Consider the following 14,369-nt stretch of genomic DNA (forward strand, 5'->3'; position numbering starts at 1 on the left):
ACAAGCTTTGTTATCATCCTGCATACATCGTTGGGTGCTTTTGGAAATTAAATTTCTAAACCTATACAACCAGCTCTCTCTGGAAAACGCACTGGCTATTATCCTATATAGCTGCCTACTAACTTAACGAGTGTAATTAATTTCACTGCTTTATCTAGTCGAGTATGCTCTGAGATAACATCATGGCTTTTCATGTCAGTGCCTTTGATGCCTTTTATCTCTTTGTTAAAGCTTCAAGGCATTATCAAAGTGTGCGCCGAAGTGGATGCTCATGACCATATGACACCCATTCCCAAAAGGTCATTGTGTGCTGGCCCAAATGCAATATTACTAAAGACTGTGTAGCTTACATGGTTAGGAAGCCTTTGTACTGAACTGTAACCCTATGGAAGTGTCATCCTGTAGCTAAGCTGTTGCGAGGCATTAATGGACTGATGATAATTAGCATACATTTTATTTCGGCATCAGCATACACTACCACCTTGTTATAATTCTACCCTATCTTGATACCTCCAGTCGGTTCGTCCAGTGGTTATAGGGTTAAAGTTCACAAACAAGAGAGCCACACACAAAGGTTTGGGATGTTATTTGTACGGCAATTGCTGACACGCTTCAGACTTCATCGCATACGATCTCCGTTGTAATCTAATTCATATTTATCGAGCACCTCAGCTCATCAAGGCGCTTGACATGGCGTACAAAATGGTGACGGGATGATTTAGATGGCAGGGGCGTACAAGGATTCAGGAACGAATGACAGAGGGAGAGGGTACCTAGTGATCACGAAAGGGCTATAGGGGACGGACAGGAAGGAGTGGCTTCTGCAATATTTAGTGCTTTTTGTGGGGTTTGTCACCCTATATGTTCGGTGGGGATGTAAAAATTGTGTATGCCATTAGCGGCCAGGGCTATGTGAATTACAGCCAACGCGGTACGATGGAGGGTTAAAACAAATACATAAATAATTGGCGATAATTATGAAGTATGATCAATTAATTTACGTTAGCGCTAGTGTGGCGTACAGTAAAGTACGGTCGTATGTGCAGTGAGATGTATGTATGTTTAATTTATTTTGCACCATACGTAGCCAACCGTGCTAATCAGAGGTGCGAGATGTGAGGAGTGCGGATCATCTCTCAAACCGAGCGACCTGCACTCCTCGTGTTTTCGCTGCCTTGGACACGGCACTCGATGCACGAGTGCATGTAACGCGCGGTGTTCTCCCAGTGCGGGTGCACAATGACAGAGCACAGGCGGGCTTTCCGCATTTGGCTCCCAAATCCCGCGGCCAGGCAAGGTGGCAGCGGTGGCGTGGGAGAGAGCCACCACGGTCGCGAAGGGGCAGGAAGTGGCCCACCCCAATGTCACGGCTGCTTTGCAACTCCCTTTGTGAGGTCAGAGGGGTCAGAAAATATAGAGCTCCCTCCGTTTATTTAGACCAGCGGTACGCTCAACAAGATGAGATGTGAGAGGGAGAAACCTGCTCAGAGTTTCAAGATTTCAAAGTCGGTTCAGAAGCGCTAAGCTGTGTGTGCCAGAGGTTCGGGAGTGGGGGCCTTGACAGCCCTTCCTTTGAGTGGACGTGCCGCTGGCTAGGCGGAGCAAGCCTTGCACGCCATCGACGATTAGAGGAACCTAGTCCTGGCATAGGACGCGGACTGGTGGTGGAGAAAGAAGCCACGTAGGCTATCTCGGCCGTGTCATTACTGTTAGGGTGGGATTGCGTGTGGTCTATGCGCAGACTCTCGCGAAAAAGGCTTGTGAAGGGTTTCAAGGTCGAAGCAAACAATAGCCCTGGTCAAGAGAGCGTATGAGGACACAAGATTGTCCATGCCATTTTCTACAAATGGTGGGCTTGATGTGGCTAAACTGGAATGCCCAGGGCAATGGTATCATTGGTGGTCACAAGTCGACCGTTGTTGTTGAGGACGTTGAAGGTCGCTCAGTGGCGCGGTGAGATGTTAACTACCTCGCCTGGTATACAGGAGGTCGTAGGTTCGATCCTGACCCCTGATGCCTCCTGTATATTTGAAGTTTCCATGTTCTCGTGGTCGCGTGGATTATTTTCCAGGTCCTCCGGTTTTTTCCTTCTACAATTAGAATCAATATGCGTTAACAGTATTTGATTACTAGACATTTCCACACGATAAGCCACTTCATTGGGCTATCATCTGTGATGGCCATGTCGCTTCTGAAAATGCACTACATAGCTCAGTGGGCCTTTCCTGGTAAAATAAATAATAGTTTGGTTTATAGGTTTAGTTTCATTCCATGAGAGACGAAGGCAGGGCGCTGTTTTGGAAGGCGCTTGAAGCAGCCTTTGGAAGAGCGGGATAAGGAGCCGGAGGAGAGGCGAGAGAGCTATCAGCCTACACTCTGGTCACTTATTCCAGAAGAACACAAACGATGTGGGCTTCACGAACACAATTCAGCCATCACCCGTGAGGGCGAGGTAAAAGAGAGGTCGCCCTGCCCGTAGGTTAGAGGAGTCGTCCTCCTCTGGTTATTTTATTTTTTCGGCACCTTCCTAACGTGTCTTGTCGAAGAGGGATCGCACTCATCGTGGTCTGGTAACAATGCAACTCTTTAATAGACAGATGGCTCCTCCAGATAGTGCCAGAAGGGTTACTTACGACCTGGAGCTTTCCTGGTTTTTCCACCAAAACAGTCAGGGGGTATAATCTTTGGGGGGCGGGGGGGGGGGGTGTTGGGGAGAGGGGGGCAGGGGGGGGACAAGATTCCGCAGAGAAGGAGGCCTTGGTATCCGAAACACGTGAGGCTTCTAGAAATAGGAGCTACGGAGGAAATCCCGAGGGTAGTTAATGGGGCTCGAAAGTTATTCTAGTTTCTTTATGGTGATGGAGGACTCAGGAGGCTTCAGAGCGTAAACGTGTACCCAAGAAGACTAAATCTGTACATTTGGAAAGGCTGTTCAAGATGGGGACTCCTCGGCTTCTATATCTCAGGCTGGAGGTACTGGAGAGACACTTTTTCTCTGCTCCCGTTCAGGCTTTTGGCACCACCGAAGGATATTTAGCAATACCCTGGTGGTCATGGTACCTCATCTCAGAAAGAGAGGCCATCACATTTTGGGCCAACTTGGAAAGAGAGCTGGAAAAGTCCATGGGGAATGTGGGCAGAACACTGCAGAATCAATGCTATGTACTGAACGGGCAAAAGTGTAATTTGTGTCCGACGAAACTAATGTTCTTCACTAATTTTCAGAGGGGGTCCACTTTTGCCGATAAGACATCAGTGTGAGGAACGCCACACATTCATTTAAAACTGTTGGGTTGAACAGCATGATGATGGGGTGGGGGGGGTGTTTTCACATTTGTATATTGTCAGGGGCCGCACGTCAGGGACCACACTAAAGGCCACCAGGGGCCGCCAGTGGCCTGCTGGCCTTGCGATGAGGAACACCGGTCTAAGCAGTTGACTCCACTGCAGGGTCAATTAGACATGGCCCGGGGACAAATCTTCACGACGATGGAGGAAAACGAATAGTGGCTGGGAACCTTGCTGGCGCAAAGGTCTTGTATCGCGGGATCACTCCTGGTAGGCCTCGGGGGTGCCACGGTGGATAGGAGATGTTAACTACCTCGCCTGGTATACAGGAGGTCGTGGATTCTATCCAGACCCCTGCCGCCTGCTGCTGTATATTTGGAGTTTGCGTGTCTCACTCTCATCATCACGGTGGATAGGAGATGTTAACTACCTCGCCTGGTATACAAGAGGTCGTGGATTCTATCCAGACCCTGCCGCCTGCTGCTGTATATTGGAGTTTGCATGTCTGTCTCTCATCATCACGGTGGATAGGAGATGTTAACTACCTCGCCTGGTATACAAGAGGTCGTGGATTCTATCCAGACCCCTGCCGCCTGCTGCTGTATATTGGAGTTTGCATGTCTTGTCTCTCATCATCACGGTGGATAGGAGATGTTAACTACCTCGCCTGGTATACAAGAGGTCGTGGATGCTATCCAGACCCCTGCCGCCTGCTGCTGTATATTTGGAGTTTGCGTGTCTCTCTCTCATCATCACGGTGGATAGGAGATCTTAACTACCTCGCCTGGTATACAAGAGGTCGTGGATTTTATCCAGACCCCTGCCGCCTGCTGCTGTATATTGGAGTTTGCGTGTCTGTCTCTCATCATCACGGTGGATAGGAGATGTTAACTACCTCGCTTGGTATACAAGAGGTCGTGGATTCTATCCAGACCCCTGCCGCCTGCTGCTGTATATTGGAGTTTGCATGTCTTGTCTCTCATCATCACGGTGGATAGGAGATGTTAACTACCTCGCCTGGCATACAAGAGGTCGTGGATGCTATCCAGACCCCTGCCGCCTGCTGCTGTATATTTGGAGTTTGCGTGTCTCTCTCTCATCATCACGGTGGATAGGAGATGTTAACTACCTCGCCTGGTATACAAGAGGTCGTGGATTGTATCCAGACCCCTGCCGCCTGCTGCTGTATATTGGAGTTTGCGTGTCTGTCTCTCATCATCACGGTGGATAGGAGATGTTAACTACCTCGTTTGGTATACAAGAGGTCGTGGATTCTATCCAGACCCCTGCCGCCTGCTGCTGTATATTGGAGTTTGCATGTTCTCTCTCTCGCCGAGGTTGAGTGGATTTTTCTACGGGTCTTCAGGTTGTTCCCCTCCGCACTTAGAATCAACGTGCATTGAGAGTATTCGGCTGATATTAATTTCCACACGATAAGACACTTTGTTGGGCTATTATTTGTGCTAGTCAGGTCGCTTCTAAAATGATCTACAGTTCAGTGGGGCCTTACCTAGTAAGATAAAAGTTTATTTTTTTTAATAGTTTACATGGCCGCCTCGGTGGGGGTGGGCCCTGTGGGGCCAGGCTCCACGTGCGGGCTCTCGACCACCAGTGGAGATGAGCAACCGACCCATTGCGCTTGTTTGGAATTCCCGTGGCCGTTCTCTCCCTAAGATGATCCAGTGTCAATGACCCTCAATTTTATATATCCTGGAGGGGGTGGGGGGATGCAACGGCTGAGTTGTCCCCAGTGCGAGAATTTAACCTTTGGCCTTCTTATTTCGAGTCAAGTCCCCAAACTTCACGGTCATTTGGCTTGGTATGAGGAGTGAGACTTGAGTCACCACCTTTTCTACTGTGGACCAATCCCGGACATATTTCTCAGTCGGCCTAGATCGGGGGTCGGCAACCCGTGGCCTCCGGAGCCGCATGCGGCCCTTTAAAGACTGCTTCGTGACGTTATTCACTCCAATGTTGAAACATTGAGTTTTCTTTTACCGAATTTGAAAACAAAAATAAATGGCTCTTATTGTTATTTTGGTTGCCGACCCCTGGCCTAGATCTGTCGACACCCTGCAGTAAACTGTAATAATGACGTTCAACTCAATACCACGAGATCTCAGCATGAATCAATTCCTGCTACCCCGAACACAGATGCCAGTTCGCAGACTGTCCGTCCGTGTCAAGCGTGGACAGATGGCAGCTCTAAGTGGTACTTAAGCGCGGGCCTGGATGTAAATAAACACACTATTAACGCAGAATGTCGTGTCATCCGAGTAAATGTATGACTACAAATGTGATGCATATTAAAAAATAGTATTTGTTTATGACTGACAAACGTTGATTATTTGGAGCTTAGATCTGCGTAGGTCTCGTGTGAATTAGCATAAGGGGGGGGGGGGGGAATGCCAGCCAAGAATGTAAACTTGGAACGATTCCAATGGCGATGCTTATTTTTGTAAGACATTGCACATGTGGAGGATAATACACGGGGAGCTAAAATATAATACTGTAGCATCATTTAATCCATTTACGCTCGCCTACAGGAACCATAACGCTAATTTACACTGACAGTTGGTCCGATTTCATTGCATTTATTCAGATTAGTAGGGACTATGATTAACTATAATCTAACATAAATGCTCATATCGAATTAAAAAAGGTAATAGAGCTTTAAAAACTACTCCAATGCAATAACGAATTGTTGCAATCATAATAATGTGTTTATACATGCTGGCAATATAGCAGTCAAGACTGCAGTAGCTGATGTAAAGCTACATATTGACAGTTCCACAAATGAGCAAAGCTTCAAAGTTAGCGTTTCGCTATCATCCTAACGATGCATACTAGCTGTCATTTACGAAGCCAATTTTCTCTACAGCGTTGGAAGATTTGGATTATTCATGGAATAATTAAATGTTTAGGTCGTTCAGACGAGAATTTGAACGCAAACGTCACCCACCATTTCCAGCAATGACGAAAAACGCCGACTCTGTCCGAGTAAGGTCCCACACTCCGTGGCGTTTTGCGGGCGTTGCTCCCTTCGTCAAGAAAGACGGACAATTATCTCGTTCTGAATTGCCGGACTAATTGGCTCTATCTGTCGTGCCTAAGTAGTGAAAAAAAAAACGACCTTAAGGATTATGGCCGTGATTACCTGCTTCTATTAAGGTCTTGAAATGTCGGAAATGGTTGATTTGCCCACGACGTACTGTTATGATTATTTTGCTCGGTTGCTGTAAGCTTTAGCTAAGATTTACAGAAACTGGATTGCATCTTAATATTGCTCGTATGGCTTATTCTTATTAGTTTTTCACGGTCGTGGAAAATGTTGGTATGTGTGTAATCCCAATTGACTAATTTAGAGGTAGTTTTTGAGCATTGGGATGTTTGCCTATATCAGTTACAATGTTTTGTTTTACTAAGGGAGGAAACCACAGAACCTCGAGGAAACCCACGTATTAGAATCAGAATATTTTCCTGTAGGAATCTGATGACCGATAAAACACTTTTTTCACAGATGTCCAGTATTTTAGAAATGTCCAGTCGATGTATGTGTGATTAACTTCTTTCGCTCCGTACGTAGCCAGCCGTGCTAATCGGAGGTGCGGGGAAGGACAACAAACTAAACACAAGCAACAGACTAAACCCATGCAGAACATACAAACTCTACACAGGAAGGTGCCCGAGTCTGGAAACAAACCCTGGTCCTTCTTGCTGCGAGGTGTTATTGCTGCGCCACCCTCCTGCCCTAGCTTCCTGCGCTAACAACCTCCCATTGCTCCACCAACTCCCTCTGGTCCTGATTCCCTTTCACGTTCTGCTACAATCCCTCTTGACTTGGATTTCCTGTTATAAAAGATGTCGAGAATGTAAGACAAGTGGCTTCTAAAATCACTCCGATATAAGCCAAAAAACATGCTCAGCATAATTCTGTCAATTATGGAAAACTATAAGCTCAGCCATGCAAATATAATAAAAATAATGAATGTTTTGCATGTGGGAGGAAAATGGAGTGCCTCAAAAAATCTCACGCATCAAAGGCACCAACACAAACGCTATACGATCAAATTACTTTGCGATGCTGCGTTGACAGTGGCACATAAGCACAAATAACCAATACTTAACATGTTCGTCAGTAACACTTTTTAAATAATTTTTTTTTTATATGAGTGATATTTCAGGTTATGGCTCCTATTCATTTCACATCGTCCACTTGTGTGAGACTGATGGGTTACATGGGCGAGGCACGTGGCAAAGGGCGTCAGGTGATGCGTGCTGCTGGCAGGAAAAGGTCTCGGATGAATGTAGGGACAGTTGGAACAAAGAGAATTTCAACCTTTAACGTGCAACAGTATTTGCTCACTCTCCTTTAGAGGGAACGGCTCTGCGGTTGTCTATTTAGTAAGGTGCTATCGGCCAATCAATGAGTGTTTACATACGGGAGTAAAACGGAGCGTGTGAGGGGGGAACACTCGATCCCATACAGACAGAACAGATGGAGGCCACATTTTTGCCCTCCTAGACGCCTGGACACAGGAAGAGCAAAAGCGGGAACGGCGGGAACAGCACGAAACAGCACGCTGCAGCCCGACTTACCAATCCAGTTCCACCCAGCACTCTTTCTGGGACACGTGCCCGAGCTGCGGCAGAATCTGTCAATCCTTAATTGGTCTCTTCAGCTGTCTTTGGACCCACATATAATCCAACTTTTTTTGGAAGACAAGCATCCTTGATTGCGAGGGATAGCCTATGATGAGACGCCCACTGGAAGGAGGTTTTACGACATTCGTGTGATCCGCCAACCCCCTGCATCCACAGTGCCGGATTGCAGGCGTGCATAGCCACAACCGCTCAGCTAAAGCGCCGTTCCTACAAAGGCGAATAGTTTAAAAGTTTTAAAGACATTAATGATTGTGTTGCCATGTTTGAAACCCATTTAGAAAAAAAATCTAGCAAAAGAGACCTGCGGTGGAAAAAAAAACATTAAATCCACAGGTGTGTTCCACTTTGTTGGTGGAGGGCCATTTAAATCCGACAGGAACGATCCGTCTTTTTGTGGAGCTGATAGAAAAGAACGCACGAGAAAACATGTTCCCTCTGGGCTTCACGTGGCCCTCTGCCAATGTGTGAATCACAGCACTTAAAAGTGCAACAACAACACAAAAAACCGCTAAGCCAGTCCATGAAGGAGAGCCGTCAGTCTTGTTGAAGAGATTGGAGATTATTTTGTCGAGAATCCTGCCCACAAATGGTACACAAGCTTGACATTGGTAAGAGGTGGGCTTAGTTTCTTGTCGCTCGGTTTCATTCTCTTGTTGGTTTTTTCCTGAAAAAAGGTGACGTTTCCAACGGGTGACGGACAGTCAATATTTCTTGGGTATACCAATAGTTATCACAAGGACTTAAAAGAAAACTAAATGCGAAGCTGCGACATGTTCCCTGCCAGCCTTTACTTGGGCCACAACAGCTTCCCCAAAGACAAAGACCCCCGCATAGCCTAAGGCTGTTCTGTTAGGGAAAGCCGGCAGGGCATATGAGGGGGTGGGTGGCCAGCAGCACGCCCGGCCGCCTTTGTCTCCCCAGTGCTGACGTTTACACACCGCACCAGGTACTGCACCAGGTATTAATTTAAGGCTGAGTCGACATGGGGGCGGCCCAGCACCGGTTTAGATATTCATCCTCAATGTTTTCTGTGAGTGGCTAATCGAACTCGGGTCGCCGGGTTCGTAGCAACAGTGCGCTAACCGCCGCACCACCGCTCCCCACCGCTCCCCCACCACACCGCGACCTGACATCTGTGTGAAGAGTTTCAGGGGAATCTTGATTTAAAGCTTTCGTGACTGCAGGAATCCATACTCTTTGGTTCTTTCGGTAAAGTCACGTAGGTATGAAATACAATAAATTACTACGTTTCGGGCGCAACACAAGCTTGTGTTGCACCTGAAACGTCATGATTTACTACGTTTCGGGCGCAACACAAGCTTGTGTTGCGCCCGAAACGTCGTTATTTATTTTATTTTGTACCTATGTGACTTTACCGAAAGAACCAAATAGTATAAGGGGAGCTTTTAAGTAGTCTACCCCAAGCTAAAGGTACAGTACACCACTGCAACATTGTGCTTCTTACAGCCCCTCAAACTCTTTTCTCTTCTGTGTAAATGAACAGCACAGTTTGTTGTGTCATTTTCCCCAAAGATGTCACAAATTGATTTTCGTAGGCAGCTCGCTGCGTTCTCCAGATTATAAGCAAATCCGTTTATTCAAATTTTTTTCAGTAAAAACTTGCCTCCACTTAAGAGTGCTTCACAAGACTTTACAGCATGAATTAAACGAAGGTAGTGCTACCTATAAAATAAAGACACGCAAAAATAACAAAATGAGAGAGGGCATACTCAAGGCAAAGCTAAAATAAATAAAAAATCTTGCAGAGTTTCCTGAACTGTTCGGTGCTCGGAGCCAATCTTCGGGCTTATCATGTGGTCCACGAGTGTGTGTCTGTCTTTCACTTAGATTGGAGAGCGTCTTACTTTACAGAGGGTACGGTAGCATGTGTTTTCATGGCTGATTAAGTATTGTTGGTTTATTTCTCTGTTTGGAATAGCTTGCAATGTTGTATGTAATTTTTGCATTCTTGAATAGCTGTCATGTACTGCTTTAAATAGGTTTTAATGTATACAGTATATTTTTTATTATTATGCATCGAGACATTATGAAGCACCGTTTAATGATGGCTTATCAGCACAGCATTACTAACCACTTTGTGTTTCTTGTGCATCCGTGCTGTCACTCCAGAGTCGTTATTTATTTATATTTGCGTAGGCGTGTGCGTATTATCGTTATCGTCATTATTATTTTGACGGCCTCTCCTCATAATGCTATCTCACTTGTGCCTTTTGATTCTGAACTCTTGCAAATCGAAGCAATTGGCGGAGAGTGGTGCGTTTTCGACAACGTTTACTGCCGGTTCGTGCGGTTGCAGGCAATTTGAGCCGCGGGATCAACAGATCAACTTCCATGCGTCTTGTTGTTTTGTGTGTGTTTTTTTTAATTATCGAGTAGTGTTGAATGTCAACTGGATTTGCTAATCCTGTGTTTTAGAGAAAGAGAAACCTCGCATCTTGCTCTTTCAATAGTACATGTTCTCTCCAGTGGCGTTGCTACGAAGAATGGGTAAAAGAATACGTGCAGAAAATGTTCATGCGTGCTTCCCCTGCGTGTGTATTCTCCACATCGATGCGAGTGATTATTTAGAGTTTTATTTTACACGTAGGCTTTCGTGACCAGAGTTATCCACAATTGGGTTTCTCCACAACTGGCTGTCGCCTGATGCGGCTGGTTGTAATTACTGGCGAAACGTCGTACTTGAATGGTGAATGTTGTGGGGGTTTACGGTCCAACACACCACAGATGTGCTGTACTAGTGACGAATTGGCACGTTTTGTTTACGTGACAACCCTTACTAATTGGCTGTGTTGGGTGGTGGCGGGCTTAACGACACATTTATATTTACGCTATTCAACCCAAAAAAAACTATTATGGATTTGAGTTTTGTGGGGTCCCCCTGGCTGTACGATCGGCAGGTCACCACCAGCATTGATTCAAGCGAGCTCGACTCTGCTGATGAGACACTGCGTGTCGTGTCGTCATTATTGCAGAGTGTTTGCCTGTCTAGAAAACAATGCGCTGCTGAGATGATGTGCTTGCCAGAAGGCCATGCGGCTGATGGTTGTTGTGTAAGAGCAATGCTTTTATTATTTACGTGAAAAGCTGGATATATGATATTTGAATTACATGTTTTGATAGTAAGGGCACTTTTATATTAAAAGAATGTGGATACCCAAATGATGAAGATAAACACAACCCAACATTTGCATTTCAATGGCTCATAGGCACCCTTTTAACAATGGGGGATTGGTTTAATTTTACAGGATTCAAAGTTACAATCTATGGTGAAGCCGTGTGAGCATTGCTGAGAGAAAGTGCAGTCAGTCCGCCCTGTGTTTCATTTCCATGAATGTGTGTGTGCGCCAGGTGCGCCTTGTGAAAATGCCGTGAACTGAGGAGTTGTCAATTACATCGGATTAATTTCTCATGGTTCTCATGCCGGAACATTTTACTTGCGCTTGCACATTCATCTCTCGCTTATTTGTGGTATCAAAGAAAGCAAGTGCCTTGAATTTCTATATGCTCCCTATGATGTTTCTTGTCTCATTTGGTGAGTTTCATTAGCTGTTCAGATTGCCTGATAATGTGCAACATCGGAACTTCCAAATGTTCCACTTGAATTTAGTGTTTATATACAAAAAAATCACCTGAATCTTCTTAATTTATTTCTGTCGTATTCATGTGGTGCGTTCGTTAAGTAACCCGGAAGTAACATGTGCCGCAGCGTAAACGCTCACAGGTTGACATTTTCCCACTGTAAAAGGACATTTGGGGTCACTGTCAGCACTGGCATTCCGTAAAAAAAATTGGCTTGAAGCCCGGTCCAGAATGGGGCTGAGGGGGGTGGCTGTAGGTGAATGTATGCAAGCAAGTATCAAGTTGTAAAATAACTCAAGACAGCCAATATCAATATGGGAACACATGGGAGGAAATGTCAGCCAACCCGTAAGCAGTGGAGAAGTTTGCTGTTTAGCCCACTCGATCAAGAGAGTTTAAGAACAAAGGGGAAATAAAAAAGCCGATCGGCAACAGCACAACACAAATCCCATCCGGCGGACGAGCAGCAAGTGTTGCTGACAGTGCAGCCGATGCTTTCGCTCAAGGGACTGGTGCCTCTCATCTCCACCGGCATGCAGGGGAAATGCTGCTGCTGCTCGCTGTTCTCCACAGTCCGTCATCGTTCAGCGACGAACAGCCGAAGTGTGGTCGTAAAACAAAGTCTGAATGAGAAGCACAAGCACTCACGACCATGATAGATGATGATGGTGTGGGGGAGACTTTCATCCAGCAGTGGGTTGATCATAGCTCTTGATGGTGTGTGTGGGCGCCACGGTGGCGAGATGTTAACTCACTTGTCCGGTATACAGGAGGCTGTTGGTTCGATCCCGAGACTGACGCTTGTATATTTGGAGTTTGAATGTTCTCCCTGTGGTCGTGTGGATTTTTCTCCTGGTCCTCTGGTTTTCCCTCCACATTAAGAGATGTGCGTTGAGAGTATTTGGCTGCGACCATAAGTTTACACTTGATAAGCCACTTCGTTGAGCTATCGTTTATGATAGCCAGGTCTCTCATCAGTGGGCCTTACCCAGTAAAATAAAAACTAGTTTAGTTTTAGCGTGTTTGTATTTATCTTGTAGTAAGGGTGATAGACACAGCACAACACATTCCTGCGGAGGGAGCTGGTAGGAACGTTGGGTTGCTCGGTCAATGGCCAGGGTCAACGACGGCGTGGTGTATTCCGCAAATATGGGCGACAGTGAGGGCGGGCACAAGCCGGTGTGAGTAGGTTAAACGTTGAGTTTTATAAGGGCACCACGGGGTGACCAGCCCCTCCCCACCCAGCCCCACCCTCCCCACCCAGCCCCTCCCCACCCTCCCCTCCACATCCTCCCCTCCACATCCAGCCCCACCCTCCCCATCTAGCCCCTCCCCACCTTCCCCTCACCACCCTCCTCTCCCCACACAGCCCCTCCCTCCCTCCCCACCCAGCCCCTCCCCACCCTCCCCTCTCCACCCAGCCCTACCCCTCCCATTTTTGGATGCACGACGGACGTACGGACACCATAATCCCCTGTGGGCTTGTGGAACCAGGAGGTTCCTACCAGTATAAGCGGCTGCTGCATCTCACCCTCTCGCTGGAGAGACACAGAGAGAGCAGTCCGTACCCTTGTGCACAGTTTTGTGTCCACAACGCTGCATCGTGCGACATTTTAATTATAACGATTAGGAGGTGTAACGTTTGGGGCAATATACACATCTATTAATGACTTTAAAATCTAAGAAATATGAAACTCCAAGTTCAAAAGTTTATTACGAGTTCAATGTTTTTTGTAGAATGTCTCGGTTTAAATAATTGATATTGTTGCACAATTTTGTGCCGAGGGGTTTGCGAAGTTTTTTATTTTGCAGTTCTGCCCTCTGTACCATCAACACCTGTGTTGCTAATATTTTCTCAGGTGTTTATTCAGAAAAATAATGTTATATAAACCGGTCCATTGAGGGCCGCCCCACACCGTGTTTCATTGTGGGTATTTTAGTTGACCGTACCTCACCACGCTTGCTGATGTTTTGGCAAAATCAGGAGCAGAGCGGTAGGAGCACAGAAGTGTATTACAACAATGCATTTTACTGCACTGCCCACTATGTAGCCACGCAGCTGCCTTTCAGATCTGCTATGCATGGTGGTCACTTATCCAAGCGCAAAGCCAGGCGCAGGCCCTGCTTAGCTTCCAAGATCTTGATAGGACGCAGGCGCGTCCTGAGTGAATTGTTCACAGGAAGGAAACCTGCGTGCATCTCAAGTAGAGTATCTACAGTGTCTGCTTCTGCTCCGACACCTAACCCCCCTCTCCCAAATTATGCGACATACATGTTATAATTCCGCTCCTCTATTCATTGTGTGGCCTTACAAGGCGAGCTGATTGTTTGCCAAACTGGCGGCTAGTTGTGTGGATGTCTTGAGAGTTGGGCAACCGTGCACGTACAGGTTGGCTGGCGCGCATTGTCACGTCACGGAAGGTGTGCACGCGGTTTTCACGCCCTCGGGCAGCTGCTGCCGTAGACGCATGTCTCTGGTAGTGAATTAATAAGCAAAAAAAATGCGTCTCGTCGGTTGACTGGACTCTTGTTCCAATTGACATTCGTGATGAAAAAAGGGCGCCTTTTGTTTAATATGGAATAAATGGGCACCCAAATCGGTTCCTTTACACATCTGTCCCTACACACACACCCACACACAGTCTTTAACACATTCTGAAATTATGCACTCTCAGAAGACTGTGGTGGGTGATGAGATGTGTAAAAGAAAATACTTTTGTTTGGTGATTTCTGTTGCATGCAATCATCCCAGGAGGGAGTCTTGTGTCTGGTCGCTTGCAGTGAGTAACACGGTGCTGTGCGTGTGTTTGCGTCTG

At 46.5% G+C, this 14,369-nt stretch overlaps 1 protein-coding gene across 4 annotated transcripts in view; it reads left to right on the plus strand.

Annotated features, from left to right (window-relative positions):
- LOC144724519 (phosphatidylinositol 5-phosphate 4-kinase type-2 alpha-like) overlaps positions 1-14,369 on the plus strand; it is a 213,179-nt gene that overhangs the window by 45,835 nt on the left and 152,975 nt on the right. The window lies entirely within an intron of this gene.

The sequence above is a fragment of the Lampetra planeri genome, chromosome 21 (assembly GCF_965212315.1).
Source record: "Lampetra planeri chromosome 21, kcLamPlan1.2.h2, whole genome shotgun sequence".
Taxonomy (NCBI): domain Eukaryota; kingdom Metazoa; phylum Chordata; class Hyperoartia; order Petromyzontiformes; family Petromyzontidae; genus Lampetra; species Lampetra planeri.